Source organism: Phoca vitulina, unplaced genomic scaffold, assembly GCF_004348235.1.
Source record: "Phoca vitulina isolate PV1807 unplaced genomic scaffold, GSC_HSeal_1.0 scaffold45, whole genome shotgun sequence".
Taxonomy (NCBI): Eukaryota; Metazoa; Chordata; class Mammalia; order Carnivora; family Phocidae; genus Phoca; species Phoca vitulina.
In genome coordinates, this window is record NW_022589748.1 from 9,322,445 (window position 1) to 9,342,666 (window position 20,222).

General features: G+C 42.3%; 1 protein-coding gene across 1 annotated transcript in view; it reads left to right on the forward strand.

The window, feature by feature from the left end:
• The first annotated feature begins 13,121 nt into the window (after positions 1-13,121).
• Positions 13,122-20,222, forward strand: part of LOC116648645 (cytochrome c oxidase subunit 6A2, mitochondrial) — a 17,566-nt gene continuing 10,465 nt past the window's right edge. The window contains exon 1 of the mRNA XM_032430752.1: positions 13,122-13,402. The gene's annotated coding sequence lies outside the window, so the exon portion shown is untranslated. The remainder of the gene's footprint in view (positions 13,403-20,222) is intronic.

Genomic DNA, 20,222 nt, shown 5'->3' on the forward strand with positions numbered 1-20,222 from the left:
ATATGTGTATGTACCCACCCGTGTATATGTTCATATATTTAATAGCTCTGAAGGGCCTTGGAACTGTTCCATCCCAATAACAGAAAGTTTTAACATGATCAACATCAAGAAAAGGCTGGAGTACTGTTGTAGAATAATGGAAACTAAAAAGACGTGACAAGTAAATGCAATATATGCTTTTTTTAAAAAAATTTTTATTTGTTTGACAGAGAGAGACACAGCGAGAGAGGGAACACAAGCTGGGGGAGTGGGAGAGGGAGAAGCAGGCTTCCCATTGAGCAGGGAGCCCAACGTGGGGCTCTATCCCAGGACGCTGGGATCATGACCTGAGCCAAAGGCAGATGCTTAATGACTGAGCCACCCAGGCACCCCTGCAATATATGCTTTTGGAATGGATCCTTTTGCTGTAAAGGACATTTTGGGTTAATTGATAAAACTCAAGTAGTGGCTGAGGTTTCAATGGCAATTTCCTGATTTTGATGGTTGTGTTGTGGTTATACAGGAGAATGGTCTTGTAAATACACGCTGAAGTGTTAAGAGGTGGTAATGCATTAAGACAGCAACTTATTCTCCAGTAGTTCAGGGAGGGAGCGGGGAGAGTTCCTTGTACTAGATTTGCAACTTTTCTGTAAGTTTTTTGTTTCAAAAAGAATTTTAGGAAAATAAATCTAAGTCCTCAAAGAGTATGATAGTTTGGGAATGTTTAGTTAAGGGTGCTTAGACCGACACCAAAAAAAAAAAAAGCTACTGCATTAAAGGTTGGCAAGAGAACTGATGTCCTTAACGGTGGCCCAGAATCATCAAAGAAGTTTACCTTTGCTAAGTAACTCCGTTCATTCATGATCATTTACTGAATGTTTGCCAAGTGCTAGATTCTGTGCTAGGTTCTCAGAATACAGCAGTGAACAAAATAGACGTGGTCTCACCTCTCAAGGCTTTTTCAGTCTGAGGAATGAGTTATGATCCCTGCCCTCAAAGAACTCACAGTCCACTTGATTCAGGCCTTAGGAACACAGAGGAAAGAGCCACTCCAGAAGACAGGCAGGCTTCCCAGCGGAGGTGGTCTTCACTAGAAAGGCCCTAGGGCTTTTTCTTTTCTGTTTTCTTTTTGGTTTTGTTTTCCTTTAAGAAAACAGGGAAATCAGTAACCCAAATAATGGCAGTTCAAATAGATCTAGATCTGAAAGGAGGAAACCCTTTCTGCAAACATAACCCAGCTCCCCAAAGGCTGCCAGAGCTTTAGTTTTTGCTGCAGTATGTAAACGTGGGATTACTCTGCATCCCTCCTTCCGCTCTCCTCATCCTGGGCTCCGTGGGCAAAATAGGGAATGGGAGCCCCAGAACCAGTGCAATAGTTGCAAGAGTCTGGAGTGGATTCACCCAGGAGCAAGGTGAGAGCTAGACTTTGGACATCTGATACCCACCCTTCTGCACATAGTTATTGTTCTGCCTATTAGGCAGAGCAAGGGGCCAGAGTTAAGAGTCTTGGTCACCTCAGAAAGATGAAGTTGGGGGACTGGGGACTGAGACAGGTATCAAAGTGAAAGACTATAATCCAAGTCTCCTCTAGCTTATATAACACCTTCACAACTATACACAAGTGACCTTAGCTACAGTTGTGTGGTTTTTCAACTTAGTAGTTCTGAATGCAGCCTCCTGGTTCCTCATTTTCATGGTTGCAGCAGAAGCTCCTCTAGTGAGTCAATTTGGTAGTGTTGACAGAGCCATCCTTGTAAGTCTAGCCTAGCCAACACTTGTAGTCAACTAATTCACAGCTAAAATACTTATAGTAGTATTGCCCTGACACTTTCATGCATAAAGCATGCTAACTTATTTAAATTTCAGTGAACTCACCTGTACAATGGGTAAGATAATGCCTACTGCGAATAATGAGATAATGTATATAAAGTATCCAGCACATACAGGGTCTCAGTGATGATATCTTCCACCATTATTATAATTATAGGGAATATAAAAAGGTAAAATGATGAAATAAAGGGGGGCAAGATGGCAGAGGAGTAGGGGAACTCGTTTCAACTGGTCCCCTGAATTTAGCTGGATATCTATCAAACCATTTTGAACACCCACAAAATCAGCCTGAGATGTCATTCTAACTGGTGTAAGGTGGTATCTCAATGTGGTTTTGATTTGAATTTCCCTGATGGCTAATGATGATGAACATTTTTTCATGTGTCTGTTAGCCATTTGTATGTCTTCTTCAGAGAAGTGTCTTTTCATATCTTCTGCCCATTTTTTGACCTGATTATTTGTTTTTTGGGTGTTGAGTTTGAGAAGTTCTTTATAGATCTTGGATACCAGACCTTTATCTGTAGTGTTAATTACAAATATCTTCTCCCATTCTGTGGGTTGCCTCTTTGTTTTGTTGACTGTTTCCTTTGCTGTGCAGAAGCTTTTTATCTTGATGAAGTCCCAAAAGTTCATTTTTGCTTTTGTTTCACTAGCTTTTGGAGATGTATCTTGAAAGAAGTTGCTGTGGCCGATGTCAAAGAGGTTCCTGCCTATGTTCTCCTCTAGGATTTTGATGGATTCCTGTCTCACATTGAGGTGGGAATGCAAGTTGGTACAGCCACTTTGGAAAACAGTGTGGAGGTTCCTCAAAAAGTTAAAAATAGAGCTACTGTATGACCCAGCAATTGCACTCCTGGGTATTTACCCCAAAGACACAGATATAGTGAAAAGAAGGGCCATATGCACTCCAATGTTCATAGCAGCAATGTCCGCAATAGCCAAACTGTGGAAAGAGCTGAGATGCCCTTCAACAGATGAACGGATAAAGAAGATGTGGTCCATATATACAATGGAATATTACTCAGCCATCAGAAAGGATGAATACCCAACTTTTACATCAACATGGATGGGACTGGAGGAGATTATGTTAAGTGAAATAAGTCAAGTAGAGAAAGTCAATTATCATATGGTTTCACTTATTTGTGGAACATAAGGAATAGCATGGAGGACATTAGGAGAACGAAGGGAAAAATGAAGGCGGGGGGGGAATCGGAGGGAGAGATGAACCATGAGAGACTATGGACTCTGAGAAACAAACAGGGTTTTAGAGGGGAGGGGGAGGGGGGATTGGTTAGCCTGGTGATGGGTATTAAGGAGGGCATGTACTGCATGGAGCAATGGGTGTTACACGAAAACAATGGATCGTGGATCACTACATCAAAAACTAACGACGTATTGTATGGTGACTAACAACATAATAAAAATTAAAAAAAAAAATCAGCCTGAGATGTAAGAATATATATCTGGATCTCTCCAAGCAGTAAAGTGCCTACTTTTTGCAAGGTAGGACGTGCAGAGTCGTGAATCTGTGGGGAGATATCAGAAGATAAACAGAAGGGGGAGGGAGCCTCCAAAAGCTGGCTCCTGGAAAGTGATATAACACCAGGGCAAAAAATCAGAACCAGGAGAAATCTGCTCTAAGAGACATCCCTCTCTGAAGGGGACTCTGGAAATGAAAAGGCAGAATTCTAGGTAGGGCATTGTGGTCTCAGGTTATGAGGGACCACTGAGCAAAAGGGGATTCCTGAAACAGTAGCGGCCCCAAGCAGTGGAGCCAGGAAGCAGGTTATGGTCAGCGAGCCCAGAAAGGGACTCTCAGCTGGAATCGCCATAAACCATGAGCTGGAAGGGTTGATAACCGCTCTTTCCTTGAACAGCCTGAAAAAATCTGGAACCTATTCAAGGGACCCAGCAAAAAGTCGCAGAGCGGCAGTGGCCGGGAAAGGGCTTTAGAGCGGAACGCAGACCTGATTCCAGAGCTTCGGGTGCGCATGCGAGCCCGGAGCTGCTCTCGGTTTTAGAATTGCAAAGGGCAGGTGCACTCCCGGGTCCCTGAGACTACCTCTGAGAGAGTTGCTATGGGCACCCACCACAGGAAGCTGAGGTTTTCAGCAGCACATGCAGAAGTGGAGACTGTTTGTCCTGGAGGGTTTATTAAAGAGGGCAGACTGACATTTTTCTGCTCTGGGCCAGAGGTTTGGCTGTGGCCATTTTTGCTCTGATCCTCCGAAAAGGAGCAGAAAGTCCCCAGGGAACAAAAGCCACACAGAAAACCGGTTTCCACTGAGCCCATCCCCCTGACAGGGGGTGGGGCAATTCCGCACAGGCAGGGTTACCTGAGAAACAGCTCAGCAGGCCCCTCCCCCCAGAACACAGTCTAGAAGAACAGGCAGATGACAATCCTATGGATCCTATAAATGACTGTAAAATCCCAATGCCAGGGGAAAATTGTATATTGAGTTCCAGGTGTGGTCTCACGACTTGTTTATTTTTCAGATATAATTCTCCTTTTTTTTTTTTTTCCTTTTCTCATGCTTTTTCTCTGTTGTATTTTCCTTTTTTACCTTCTCCACATTTCAACTAGATGTCTATTATATCAACTTATTTTTCATAGTCGCTTTTTAAATTGTATATTTACACACCTATATTTTTTATAGATATATTCTTTATTTTAGCCCATTTTTCACTCTATTCAGTTTTACCTTTTTATATATACAAGTTTTACTTTCCTTATAATTTTGGGACGTAGTGTCCTCTAACACTCAGACCAAAATACACCCAGGAACAACTGAAACACCCTGCTTTGTCCACACTGAGATATTATAGCCCCCCTTCCCTCCCCCTCCTTTTTAAAATTTTTAAATTTTATTCTTGTGTTTCATTTTGGCTATGTTTCTTCAGTGGTGGTGTATGACCACTCCGGATTTTTCTAGGGTGCATCTAGCTTGGGTTGTGGTTGATATTTTCAACCATCCCTCGACAGAATGACTAGGAGAAGGAACACTCAACAAAGAAAAGAACCAGAGACAATGTCCTCTGCCATAAAACTAATGGATATGTATATAAGCAGGATGTCAGAGACAGAATTCAGGCTAGCAATCATGAAGTCAATAGCTAGATTTGAAAAAAGCATTAGTGACAATATAGAATGTCTAAGGGCAGAAATGAGATCTACTCAGGCCGAATTTAAAAATGCTATGAATGAGATGCAGTCTAAACTGAATACTCTAACAGCCAGGGTAAATGAGGCAGAAGAGAGAATCAGTGATCTAGAAGATAAACTGATAGAAAGGAAGGAAGATGAGGAAAATAGGGATAGGCAGCTAGTAGCCCCTGAAAATAGAGAGATCAATGATGCCATGAAATGTTCAAGTGTCAGAATTATTGGGATCCCTGAGGGGATGGAGAGAGAGAGAGGACTAGAAGGTATAGCTGAGCAAATCATAGCTGAGAACTCCTGTAATCTAGGGAAGGAAACAAGCATTCATGTCCAAGAGGCAGAAAGGACCTGTCCCAAAATCAATAAAAATAGATCAACACCCCAATATATAATAGTGAAGCTTGCAAATCTTAGAGCCAAGAAGCTATCCTGAGAGCAGCTGGGGGAAGAGATTTCTTACATATGGAGGGAGGAACATCAGGATAATATCAGACCCGTCCACAGAAACCTGGAAAGCCAGAAAGGGCTGGAAAGACATAGGGTACTAAATGAAAAGAACATGCAGCCAAGAATACTTCACCAAGCAAGGCTGTCATTCAGAATGGGTGGAGAGATAAAGAGCTTCCAGGACAGGCAGAAACTGAAAGACTATGTGACCACCAAGCCAGCCCTGCAAGAAATATTAAGGGGGATTCTGTAAGCAAAGAGAGACCCCAAGAGTCACATAGACCAGAAAGAAACAGAAAATCTACAGAAACAGGGGCTTTAGCAGCAATACAATGGCACTAAATTCCTATCATTGAAACTAATGAAAATGGGGACACCTGGGTGGCTCAATTGGTTAAGCAGCTGCCTTTGGCTCAGGTCATGATCCCAGGGTCCTGGGATCAAGTCCCACATCGGGCTCCTTGCTCTGCGGGGAGCCTGCTCTCCCTCTGCCTACTGCTCCCCCTGCTTCTGCTCTCTCCCTGACAAATAAATAAATAAAATCTTAAAAAAAAAGAAACCAATGAGAATGAAAAAACATCAGTCCAAAACCTATGGGATACTGCAAAGGGAGTTCTAAGAGGGAAGTACATAGCCATCCAAGCCTCTCTCAAAAAATTAGAAAAATCCCAAATGCACAAGCTAACCTTACACCTAAAGGAGCTGGAGAAAGAACACCAAATAAAACCTAAACCAAGCAGGGGAAGAGAAATAATAAAGATTAGAGCAGAGATCAATGAAATAGAAACCAGAATAACAGTAAAACAGATCAATGAAACTAGAAGCTGGTTCTTTGAAAGAATTAATAAGATCAATAAACCTCTGGCCACACTTATCCAAAAGAAAAGGGAAAGGACCCAAATTTATAAAATCATGAATGAAAGGGGAGAGATCATGACTAACACCAAGGAAATAGAAACAGTTATTAGAAATTATTACCAGCAACTATATGCCAACAAATTAAGCAAGCTGGAAGAAATGGATGCATTCCCGGAAACTTATAAACTACCAAGACTGAAACAGGAAGAAATAGACAATCTGAATAGACCAATACCAGCAAGGAAATTGAAGCAGTAATCAAAAACCTCCCAAAAAACAAGAGTCCAGGGCCAGATGGCTTCCCAGGGGGATTCTACTAAACATTTAAAGAAGAAATCATACCTATTCTACTGAAGCTGTTTTAAAAAAAAAATAGAAATGGAAGGAAAACTTCCAAACTCGTTCTATGAGGCCAGCATCACCTTGGTCCCAAAACCAGACAAAGACCCCATCAAAAAGAATTACAGACCAGTATCCCTGATGAACATGGATGCCAAAATACTCACCAAGATCCTAGCCCATACGATCCAACAATACATTAAAAGGATTATTCACCACGACCAGATAGGATTTATTCCTGGGTTTGCAAGAGTCGTTCAACATTCCCAAATCAATCAACGTGATAGAGCACATTAATAAAAGACAAGACAAGAACCATATGATTCTCTCAATTGATGCAGAGAAAGCATTCGACAAAATACAGCATCCTTTCTTGATTAAAACTCTTCAAAGTATAGGGATAGAGGGAACATACCTCAACATCATAAAAGCCATCTATGAAAAGCCCACAGCGAGTATCATTCTCAATGGGGAAAAACTGAGAGCTTTTCCCTTAAGGTCAGGAACATGACAGGGATGCCCACTCTCACCATTATTGTTCAACCTCATACTAGAAGTCCTAGCCTAAGCAATCAGACAACAAAAAGAAATAAAAGGCATTCAAATTGGCAAAGAAGAAGTCAAACTCTCTCTTTGCAGGTGACATGATACTTTATGTGGAAAACCCAAAGATTCCACCCCCAAGTTATTAGAACTCATAGAACAATTCAGCAATGCGGCAGGATACAAAATCAATGCACAGAAATCAGTTGCATTTCTATACACTAACAAGGTGACTGAAGAAAGAGCAATTAAGGAATCGATTCCATTTACACCCAAAACCATCAGATACCTAGGAATAAGCCTAACCAATGAGGTAAAGGATCTGTACTCTAGAAACTACAGAACACTTATGAAAGAAATTGAGGAAGACACAAGGAGACGGAAAAGCATTCCATGCTCATGGATTGGAAGAATAAACATCATTAAAATGTCTGTGCTACCCAGAGCAATCTACACATTCAATGCAATTGCTATCAAAATACCTTCGACCTTTTTCACAGAGCTGGAACAAACAATCCTAAGATTTGTATGGAACCAGAAAAGACCCTGAAGCTCCATGGGGAGTGTTGAAAAAGAAAATCAAAGCTGGGGGCATCACAATGCCTGACTTCAAGCTATATTACAAAGCTGTAATCATCAAGACAGCATGGTATTAGCACAAAAACCCACAGATAGATCAATGGAACAGAATAGAGACCCCAGAAATGGACTTTCAACTCTATGGTCAACTAATCTTCAACAAAGCAGGAAAGAATATCCAATGGGAAAAAGACAGTCTCTTCAATAAATGGTGCTGGAAAAGCTGGATAGCCACATTACGAAGAATGAAACTGGACCATTCTCTTACACCATACACAAAGATAAACTCTAAATAGATGAAAGACCTAAATGGTGAGACAGGAATCCATCAAAGTCCTAGTGGAGAATATAGGGAGTAACCTTTTCAACATTAGCCACAGCAAATTCTTGCTGGACACGTCTCTAAAGGCAAGGGAAACAGAAGCAAAAATGAACTTTTGGGACTTCATCAAGATAAAAAGCTTCTGCACAGCAAAGGAAACAATCAACAAAACAAAGAGGCAACCCACAGAATGGGAGAAGATATTTGCAAATGACACTACAAAGGACTGATATCCAAATCTATAAAGATCTTCTCAAACTCAACACCCAAAAAACAAATAATCAAGTCAAAAAATGGGCAGAAGACATGAAAAGACACTTCTCTGGAGAAGACATACAAATGGCTAACAGACACATGAAAAAATGTTCAACATCACTAGCCATCAGGGAAATACAAATCAAAACCACAATGAGATACCATCTTACACCTGTCAGAATGGCCAAAATAAACAAGACAAGAAACAACAAGTGTTGGCGAGGATGTGGAGAAAGAGGAACCCTCTTATACTCTTGGTGGGAATGCAAGCTGGTACAGCCACTCTGGATAACAGTATGGAGGTTCCTCAAAAAGTTAAAAATAGAGCTACCCTACAACCCAGCAATTGCACTACTAGGTATTTACCCAAAAGGTACAGATGTAGTGAAAGGAAGGAGCACATGTACCCCAATGTTCATAGCAGCAATGTCCACAACAGCCAAACCGTGGAAGGAGCCGAGATGCCCCTCAACAGATGAATGGATAAAGAAAATGTGGTTCTTATATACATTAGAATATTACTGAGCCATCAGAAAGGATGAACACCCACAATTTGCATCAACATGGACGGAACTGGAGGGGATTATGCTAAGTGAAATAAGTCAAGTAGGGAAGACAATTATCATATGGTTTCACTCATATGTGGAACATAGGAATGGCATGGAGGACCATAAAGGAAGGGAGGGAAAACTGAAGGGGGAGAAATCAGAGAGGGAGACGAATGATAAGAGACTATGGACTTCGGGTAACAAACTGAGGGTTTCAGAAGGGAGAGGGCTAGGGGGATTGGGTAGCTGAGTGATGGATATTGAGGAGGGTAGGAGTTGTGATGAGCAGTGGGTATTATACACAGCTAATGAATCATGGAACACTACATCAAAAACTAATGATGTACTATACAGTGGCTAACTGAATATAATAAAAAAATATAAATGTTCTCCCTTAAGAGAAAAAAAGATAAAAATAAATAAAAAGTCTACTAGGCCAAAAAAAATTTTATTACCCCAAAAGAAACCCCATAACATATACTTTAGTTATAATCTCACAATCACCTGTTTTTGTCTGCTCAGGCTGCCATAACAAATACCATAGACTGGGTGGCCCAGACAACAGAAATTTATTTTATCATAGTTCTAGAGCGAGAATTCCAAGATCAAGATGCCAGCCAGTTGGGTTTCTGGTGAGAGCTCTCTTCCTGGCTTGCAGACAATTGCATTCTTGCTGTGTCTTCATATGGGGAGAGAGAAGAATAAGAAGGAGAAGAAGGGGAAGAAGGGAAAGAAGGAGGTGAAGAAGAGGAAGTGGAGGAGTAAGGGGGAGGAGGAGGAGAGAGGGAAAGGGGAAAGATGGAAAGGGATAGAGAGGGGAAAGGGAGAGAGGAGAAGGAGAGAGGGAGAGATGGGGAAAGAGAGAGAGAGATGGAGGGATGGGGAAAGAGAGAGAGAGATGGAGGGAAAGGGAGGGAGAGAGGAGAGGGAGGAGAGGGAGAGATGAGAAAAGGAGAGAGAGAGAGGTAGAGGGAGGGAGAAAGGGAGAGAGGGAGAGATGAAGAGAAAGTGATCTCTAGTGTCTTTCTCTTTTTATAAGGGCACCAGACCTGTCAGATTAAGGTCCCACCCTTATGACATTATTTAGCCTTTATCACCCCCTTGCCAGCCCCATCTCCAAATATAGTCACATTAGGAATTAAAGTCTCAACATATGAATGAGGGGGGATGAGCTTTCAGTCCATAATACCTCCTATCATCCCAGCCCTAGGCAACCACTAATATATTCCCTATCTCTATAGATGACCTATTCTGGACATTTCATATAAATGGACTCATATAACGTGTGGGCCTTTATAATTGGCTTCTGTCACTTACCATAATGGTTTCAAGATTCATCCATGTCACAGTATGTATCAGTACTTTATTACTTTTTATTTGGAGTTTTTAATTTCATTTTATGGATATACCACATTTTCTTTATCCATTCATCAGTTTCTGGACATTTGGGTTGCTTCCACTTTGGGACTATTACAAATAATGCTTCTATGAGCACCGTGTATAAGACTTGAGGGAATATGCTTTTACTTTTCTTGGGTGTATGTTTAGGAATGGAATTGCTGGATCATATCGCTCTATGTTCAACCATTTGAAGAATTGCCAAACTGTTTTCTAAGGCAGATGTATCATTTTACATTCCCACCAGCATTGTATGGGGATTACAATCTATCCATACCCTTGCAACCTGCTTCTTCTCCACTTTTCTCAACAAGCAGATAGTGTAGCTGATACCCCTTAGTTTCTCTGTTGTTATTATCTGATGGCAGCAACTTCCTTAGAAATGTGGACCTTCTGGGGCTCATGGGTGGCTCAGTCAATTGAGCATCTGACTTTTGGCTTTGGCTCAGGCCATGATCTCAGGGTTGTGAGACTGAGCCCCGGTGCCAGGCTCCACACTCAGTGGGGTCTGCTTAGGATTTTCTCTCTCCCTCTGCCCTTCCCCCAACTCATGCTCTCCTCTCTCTTAAATAAACAAACAAACAAATAAATAAATAATAAATAAATAAATAAATAAATAAATAAATAAAAATAATTTAAAAAAAGAAATATGGACCTTCTGATAAGAGCAAATAGCTGATAACGGATTATTGTCTCATTAATTAACTTACTGGGTAAGCTTTCAAGGGGTTTGCATTTTGAAAAAGTTAACTTAGTGTAAACTTCTCCAAAGAGGGAACTGATTCTTGAGCATCCCCAGGACTTGGTGCAACTGAGAGGCAGTTAGGAGACAGTTCTGAACAGGAAGACTGTGAAACCTAGTGAGACCATCAATTTCAGTCTTTCCCTGGCCTTCAACTAATTTCCCATGTCCACTAATGGGGTTATCAACCCAAGAGGACTAGGCAGGGTGAGTGGTCATTATAATACAAAGTGTGGACAAGGTTAAGAAAGCGCTGATGGTGGAGGAAGGAATTACACCAAGATCGCAGATGTTAGATTTAGATAGTGTGGCAGTTTCTGTAACCATGTAAAGTAGTTGGATTGGAATTTCAGGATCATGTGGTTGGGAGATAAGAGGTTTAGTAACTCCCCTCTTCCCCACTTGGAGGATTCCCGAGACTTGGCAGGACCTTACTTGGACATCAGCCCTCAGGCATCTCCAGTCTTAAACACTTAAGAACACTTACTTGCTCTTCATGTTTACTGCAGTAAAATCCCACTGCTCTGAGATTTTCATTGTCACCAAGCTTCTGACCCAGGCCTTCAAGCAACAACCTCAGGGCCATCCTAATTCTCCCACTTACTGTGTGACCAAGGGTCTGCTACATCACTACACCATTTCATCAATTTTACAAATATTTATTAAGCACCTACCATATGCCAGGCACTGTTCTAGATACTTTCCTATCTTTGCAAGCATTTAAAAAATGTTAGTTTGTTTGTTTGTTTATGTGATCTCTGCACCCAACGTGGGATTCAAACTCATGACCCCAAGATCTAGAGTCCCATGCTCTTAGACCGAGCCAGCCAGGTGCCCCATCCATGAGTGCATTTTAAAGATTAATTAAAAGGCCCTATCCCTGTAACCATTACCCAGGGCCAGAAATGTTGTGCTCCAGAGCACCACTTCACACCTTCTTCCTCTCCTCTAGGGCTATAAGCACTATCCTGACATTAATGATGATAATTTCATGTATGAAATTAATATATTGAATATAATTGAATAATGAGATATATATTTATATATTATTTATATATGAAATTTATATATATTTATGTTTATAAATATATATAATATATATAAATGGATTTCTAAACAATATACTGTGATTTTGCCTGATTTTGAGCCCTATGGAAATGGAACTGGACTGTATGTCTTGTTTCTTCTGTGCTACAGTGTTTGTAAGGTAGTTACACATAGTTGTAGTCATCCATTTTTGTTGTTCTATAGTATTCCATTGTTTGAAATACCATTAATTTATATATCCATTTAACTGCTGATGACCATTGACTGTTTTCAGTTCTTGGCTATTAGGACCAATGCTTCTAGGACCACTCTGTAGTCACATGCAGGTATGTGAGTTTCTAGTGAACTTTCTTTTGTTTTACCCTGTGAGAATCACTGCTGTTCAGCACGACCAGGACTCTCCTTAATAATGCAGTTGGACTCTCCCTAATTCTACAAGGGGCAACTGAGAGGAAGAGGAGGGGCATGACGGGCCCAAGGTCACTCGGGCGGCTGGTGGCAGAACTCAGACAATAATCAGGGTCTTTTCCAGATGTAGTCCACTCCCATGTCCCCCCAAACTGAGGGAATTTGGGAGAGGTGGCACCAGGATAAGATGAGTGAGGCACCGCCTTCTGGTGTAGAATGTAAAGGGGCACGAAGATACTTGGCAATCAAGATTAATACTTGAATTTTTTTAGATCGGCAAACTACAGCTTGTGCAGCCAACTGTTTTTGTAAATAAAGTTTTTTTGATTTTTTGATATTGCATTCAAATGTTGTTTATCTTGATTACTAAATTCTTGGGCACCCCCTTAAATTCTGTGCCAGAAGCCAGCGCCTCATTCTCCTCTCCCTAATCCCAGCCCTGCAACCCAGGACCCAGGGTCCCTCTTCACCTTCGCTATCCTAAACCTTCTCCAAACCTTTCCAGCCCGGTCGTCACCACTGCTTTCTGTCCGTAGGGGGCGCGGTAGTCCTGTCTCCTGCATGTCGTTCCCTCTCTCAATTCCCAGGGAAGGCGCCTGTCCCTGGAACCGAGGGAGGGACGCGCCGGGGTGCGGGGCCGGCGCGTGCGCGTGCCTCAAAGCCTCGGGCTGGGGTGCCCGGGTGATCCCCAAGCGCAGCACCCAGGCCTTGCGCGCTAAGCGGGCTTCCGAAGCCTCTCGCTTGAGGACAGTTCGCCCCAAGCCATTTCCTCTCACATTCTGTTTGGGGCCCGGAATGGCAGTTCCTACGCGGCTCTTTGTGGGGTGCTCACTGCCCAGACCATTCCGCCCCATTCTTGGGAACGCCAGGGGACGGGTGCGGCAGTTCTTGGGGACGGGAGAAGAGAGCAGGGCCGACCGGAACGAAATGCCCCTGGCCGAAGCTGGGTAAGGATGCACTGGACCCTCGGCATCCAGGTCTCGACGGGGTTGGGGGGACGCCCACATGAGTGGCTTAGGCGCAGGGTCAATGCTCTTCCCGTTTCCGAGGCCCCTTGCGGACGCGACTACATTTCCCGGAAGGCCCAGCAGAGGCCTCTTTCCCGGAGTGGGGCGTCTGGCTCCAAGGACTCTATCTCCGAGCCGCCGAGTTCCCACCGAGTTCCCACCGAGTTCCCTCGGAGGCCGGCCCTCGCGGGGCAGGGTCCCATTGCGACGCCGCTGGGGTTTCGTGTCCGGAGAGTGAGGGTGACCAGCCCCGCTTGGCTGCACCCCCAGGTGCCATGTAGGAGATCTGCGGGCACGGGATGTCACTAGGTAAGAGCTAGCGAAGGGCAGGAGCCCGAGCCCGCTGCCTCTTACCTGGAGCAGGGGCCATTTCTGAGCATCCACTTCCGCCGAGCCCCTTCGATAGGTCGTTCCATGAACCCCCGAAAGCAGGTCGGTATTATCGGGATTGGAAGGGGCGGATGTGCATCTCCACTGCCCTTTTCAGCTTTGTGCCCTCCATTCTCTTCCTGGAGTCCGCTCATTCCATCAGCTAACTCATTTCCCAACCATTCCTTAAACACTCGCTGCACCACAGCCCCTCTTGGCCTTAGAATCCAGACCTCCTTCTATTCCCAAGGTCTCCACTGAATTCTGCCTTTAGCCCCCTCACCTCCGCGAAAACATGCCCACAGGCGCATAGGTACAGCTTTCTCAGAACTTTACACTACACCCCGGTGACTAAAAGTCTGTATATCCCCAGCCTAGAAACACTTAGCCTTAGACAGTTTGGTAAGGTTAAATTTTATTATCATGTGGCATCGAGTCCAGCTATTGAGAGCTCCACACACCTAAGTTCAGGGCTTTGACCTTAGTTTATTAATACCCTGGACCCATTCCTGAAAAGGAAGGGCTATAGTGAAAGAAAAGTAACCTGTAGAGGTTTCCGAGGATAAACAGAGATAACCCTTTAGTTCAAAGTTCTCAATTTTGGCTGTATACTATGTTATTACACCTAAGTGCAGCCTGAGCAAAAGAATTTTTAGAAGCTGGTTGATTTTAATGTACAGCCAGGGTAGAGAGCCACTGCTTTAACCCTGAGGGCAGGTGGATGGGGCCTGGGATGGCCAGAAGTACTGGGCCAGGCCCCTCCAGCTGGGAGCAGCATCAACCCTTTATCCTAGTATGCTGCACAAATTGTTAACATTTTCCATGCGTCCCCTGCAGAAACAGGAAGCACTGCCCTATATTAAGAAACGTGCCTTGGGTCCATAGTGTCGCATGGTTCCTCTCCCTCTCTGATTTCTCCCCCTTCAGATTTCCCTCCCTTCCCCCTATGGTCCTCCCTGCTATTGCTTATGTTCTACATATGAGTGAAACCATATGATAATTGTCTTTCTCTGCTTGACTTACTTCACTTAGCATAATCCCCTCCAGTTCCGTACATGTTGATGCAAAAGTTGGGTATTCATCCTTTCTGATGGCTGAATAATATTCCATTGTATTTTTGTACCACATCTTTATCCATCCACTTTCAGAGGGGAGGGAGGATGGGGGGATGGGGTAGTAGGGTGATGGGTACTAAGGAGGGCATGTGTTGTGATGAACACTGGGTGTTATATGCAACTAATGAATCATTGAACACTACACCAAAAACAACATAATAAAAAAGAAAAAGAAAAGAAACATGCCTGACAACTTTGTGTAAGGTAATTGGAAGTAAGGCAAAACAAGCCAAAAAAGCCAACTAGGAAACATACAGTAATCTCTGGATGAGATAAAGAAAGCCTGGGCTAGATTAGTGACAGGGAATGTAGGAGGAGAGAGTTGTGGGACGCCTGGGTGGCTCTGTCGGTTAAGCATCTGCCTTCGGCTCGGGTCATGGTCCCAGGGTCCTGGGATCAAGTCCTGCATTGGGCTCCTTGCTCGGCGGGGAGCCTGCTTCTTCCTCTGCCTGCCTCTCTCTCTCTCTCTCTCTGACAAATAAATAAATAAATAATAACTCTTTAAAAAAAAGAAAGGAGGAGACAGTTGTGACAGTCACAGAAAGAATGACAGACTATGGTGGCTACCTAGATGGAAGTTTTTGGCAGGCTGTGGCTCTTTTAATTGTCATAAGGGCTGATTGCACTAACATATCCTAGTTGACTCCCAGAAGAGAGTCACCAGAACTGCTGTAGTCTTTCTAGAACTCTTGAGACCATGAATAGGCTGGGGTCATTGTGGCTGGCCCAGTGTCAGGCACTAGCAAATTGAACTGTGTCCATTCATAGAGTTAAAAGAGCTTCTGCTTTATGGTGGCCAGAGGCCCTTTCTGATATAGGGCAGCAGCTACACTCCTAGGGATAATTCCTCACAAGAAATTCAACAGGGAAAACATAAGCTCTGTGCATGGCATGAAAATGCTTATTATAACATTATTATAATAATGATATATTCCATAATAAAGGAAATGAATACAACAAAAGAACTTAAATAGCTAGCATTAAGGGGCACCTGGGTGGCTCAGTCAGTTAAGCCTCCAGATCTTGATTTCAGCTCAAGTCATAATCCCAGGATCCTGGGATCGAGCCCCAGGTCAGGCTCCGTGCTCAGTGGGAAGTCAGCTTGAGGATTTCTCTCCCTCTCCCTCTGCCCCTCCCCCCACTCTAGTGCTCTCTCTCCCTCTCTCAAATAAATAAATAAATCTAAAAATAAATAAATAGATAGCATGAAAATACGATCATTATGAAAATGTGAATGAACCAAAAAGAATCTTCTTTTGGGGAAGCAGAATTAGATTCAACTTTTGCTTGGAGTAGCTTCCTCTTACTCAGTAACTAAACTATGATTATAGAGTAAATATGTAGGCATGTGGGCAAAGCCTGAAGAAACTTGCTAACGTGAACATATTTTTCTTAGAGAAGGTCAGAATTATGGAGAAAAGGGGATTTCTTTTTCAAAAATTTCCCAGTGAGAGACACTGTAGCATAGAAACTAGGAGAAAGCTCTCTCAAGCCAGATCATTTAGGTCCTGGTTCTGCCACTTACCAAATGGATGGCCTTTGGCAAGATTAAGACTTTTCAGTGGCTTGGTTTCTTCATCTGTAAAATGGGGTAATAGTCCCCATGTTAGAGAGTTGTTGGGAGTTTAATCTATATGTGGAAACTCTTAGAACAGCACCTGGCATATAGTAAGTATTCCATAAGTCCTAGCTCTTTAAACTGTTATTTATAATGTAATAAAATCTTTTAAAAAATTGGCCAGTCAGCACTGATACTCCTGTCCACCCTCTACACCTCAGAAAAATCTTAGCATATTTGGACTGACAGCTTTATTGAAGTTACAGATAATAAAATGCCCCCATTTTAAGTGTAGTCTGATCTTTAATAAATGTATACATTAATAAACCACCATCATGATCAAGATATAGAACATTTCTATCACCCCTTCTTCATGCCCCTTGCCAGTCAGCCTCTCTCTACCCCACTTATTCCCAGACAACAATTGGTTTGCTTTATGCTCCTATAAATTAGTTCTGCCTATTGTAGAATTTCATATAAATGGAATCATACAATATGTACTCTTGTGTCTGGCTTCTCCGATCTAACATAATTTGAGATTCATCTCTTTGTTGCATATAACAACAGTTGTTCCTCTTTGTTGCAGAGAATTCCATTACATGGGTATCCCACAGTTTGTTTATTCCTTCACCTATTGATAGACATTTGGACTATTTCCAGTTTTTGCCTATTATAAATAAAGCTGCTGTACAGATTTGTGAAAAAGTCTTTGTGTGGACATGTTTTCATTTTCCATGGGTAAATACCTCAGAGTAGAATTGCTGGGTCATACAGTAAGTATGCAATTAATTTATTATTAAGAAACTGTCGAACTGTTTTCCAAAATGGCTGGACCATTTCACATGTCATGAGCAATGTATGAGGGTTCCAGTTATCCCACATCCTTGACAACACTTGGTATTGTCAGTCTATTAATTTTAGCCATTCTCGTGGTATGTAGTGATACTCATCATGGTTTTTATTATTTTTTTATTTAAATTCAATTAGCCAGGTATAGAACATCATTAGTTCTTTTTTTTTTTTAAAGATTTTATTTATTTATTTGACAGATAGAGACACAGCAAGAGAGGGAACACAAGCAGGGGGAGTGGGAGAGGGAGAAGCAGGCTTCCCGCTGAGCGGGGAGCCCGATGCGGGGCTCGATCCCAGGACCCTGAGATCATGACCTGAGCCAAAGGCAGACGCTTAACGACTGAGCCACCCAGGTGCCCCGAGAACATCATTAGTTCTTGATACAATGTTCAATGATTCATTAATTGAGTATATCACCCAGTGCGCATCATATCACATGCCCTCTTTAATGACCATCACCCAGTTACCCCATCCCCCTACCCCCATTCCTTCTGTAACCCTGTTTGTTTCCCGGAGTCCAGAGTCTCTCATAGTTTGTTTCTCTCTCTGATTTCTTCCCATTCAGTTTCCCCCTCCTACCCCTATTGTCCTCTGCACTATTCCTTATGTTCCACATATGCTTGAAACCATATGATAATTGTCTTTCCTGCTTGACTTATTTCACTTAGCATAATCTCCTCCAGTCCCATCCATGTTGATGTAAAAGTTGGGCATTCATTCTTTCTGCTGGCTGAGTAATATTCCATTGTATATATGGACCACATCTTCTTTATCCATTCATCTGTTGAAGGGCATCTCGGCTCTTTCCACAGTTTGGCTATTGCAGACATTGCTGCTATGAACATTGGGGTACATGTGGCCCTTCTTTTCACTACATCTGTGTCTTTGGGGTAAATACCCAGGAGTGCAATTGCTGGGTCATAGGGTAGCTCTATTTTTAAATTTTTGAGGAACCTCCACACTGTTTTCCAAAGTGGCTGTACCAACTTGCATTCCCACCAACAGTGTAAGAGGGTTCCCCTTTCTGCACAACCTCTCCAACATTTGTTGTTTCTTCCCTTGTCCATTTTTGCCATTCTAACTGGTGTAAGGTGGTATCTCAATGTGGTTTTGATTTGAATTTCCCTGATGGCTAATGATGATGAACATTTTTTCATGTGTCTCTTAGCCATTTGTATGTCTCTTTTTGAGAAGTGTCTTTTCATGTTTTCTCCCCATTTTCTGACTTGATTATTTGTTTTTTGGGTGTTGAGTTTGAGAAGATCTTTATAGATCTTGGATATCAGCCCTTTGTCTGTAGTGTCATTTGCAAATATCTTCTCCCATTCTGTGGGTTGCCTCTTTGTTTTGTTGACTATTTCCTTTGCTGTGCAGAAGCTTTTTATCTTGATGAAGTCCCAAAAGTTCATTTTTGCTTCTGTTTCCCTTGCCTTTAGAGACATGTCCAGCAGGAAGTTGCTGTGGCTGATGTTGAAGAGGTTACTGCCTAGGTTCTCCTTTAGGATTTTGATGGATTCCTGTCTCACATTGAAGTCTTTCATCCATTTTGAGTTTTTCTTTGTGTATGGTATAAGAGAATGTTCGAGTTTCATTCTTCTGTATATAGCTGTCCAATTTTCCCAGCACCATTTATTGAAGAGACTGTCTTTATTCCATTGCATATTTTTTCCTGCTTTGTCGAAGATTATTTGACCACAGAGTTGAAGGCCCATTTCTAGGATCTCTATTCTGTTCCATTCGTCTATATGTCTGTTTTTGTGCCAGTACCATGCTGTCTTGGTGATCACTGCTTTGTAATATAGCTTGAAGCAGGCAACGTGATGCCCCCAGCTTTGTTTTTCTTTTTCGACATTTCCTTGGCGATTCGGGGTCTTTTCTGATTCCATACAAATTTTAGGATTGTTTGTTCCAGCACTTTGAAAAATGTCATTGGAATTTTGATCAGGATGGCATTGAAAGTATAGATTGCTCTGGCCAGCATAGACATTTTAACAATGTTTATTCTTCTGATCCATGAGCATGGAATGTTTTTCCATCTTTTTGTGTCTTCCTCAGTTTCTTTCATAAGTGTTCTGTAGTTCCTAGAGTATAGGTCTTTACCTCTTTGGTTACGTTTATTCTGAGTTACCTTATGGTTTTTGGTGCTATTATAAATGGAATCAATTCTCTAATTTCTCTTTCTACAGTTGCGTTGTTAGTGTATAAGAAAGCAACTGGTTTCTGTGCATTGATTTTGTATCCTGCCACATTACTGAATTGCTGTATGAGTTCTAGTAATTTGGGGGTGCAGTCTTTTTGGTTTTCCACATAAAGTATCATGTCATCTGTGAAAAGAGAGAGTTTGACTTCTTCTTTGCCAATTTGAATACCTTTTATTTCTTTTTGTTGTCTGATTGCTGTTGCTAGGACTTCTAGTACTATGTTGAACAATAGTGGTGAGAGTGGGCATCCTTGACATGTTCCTGATCTTAAGGGAAAGGCTCTCAGCTTTTCCCCATTGAGGATGACATTCGCTGTGGGTTTTTCATAGATGGATTTTATGAAATTGAAGAATATTCCCTCTATCCCTATACTCTGAAGAGTTTTTTTTTAATTTTTTTATTGTTATGTTAATCACCATACATTACATCATTAGTTTTTGATGTAGTGTTCCATGATTCATTGTTTGTGCATAACACCCAGTGCTCCATGCAGAACATGCCCTCTTTAATACCCATCACCAGGCTAATCCATCCTCCCACCCCCATCCTCTCTAGAACCCTCAGTTTGTTTTTCAGAGTCCATTGTCTCTCATGGTTCATCTCCCCCTCCGATTTCCCCCCTTCATTCTTCCCCTCCTGCTATCTTCTTCTTCTTTTTTTTTTTT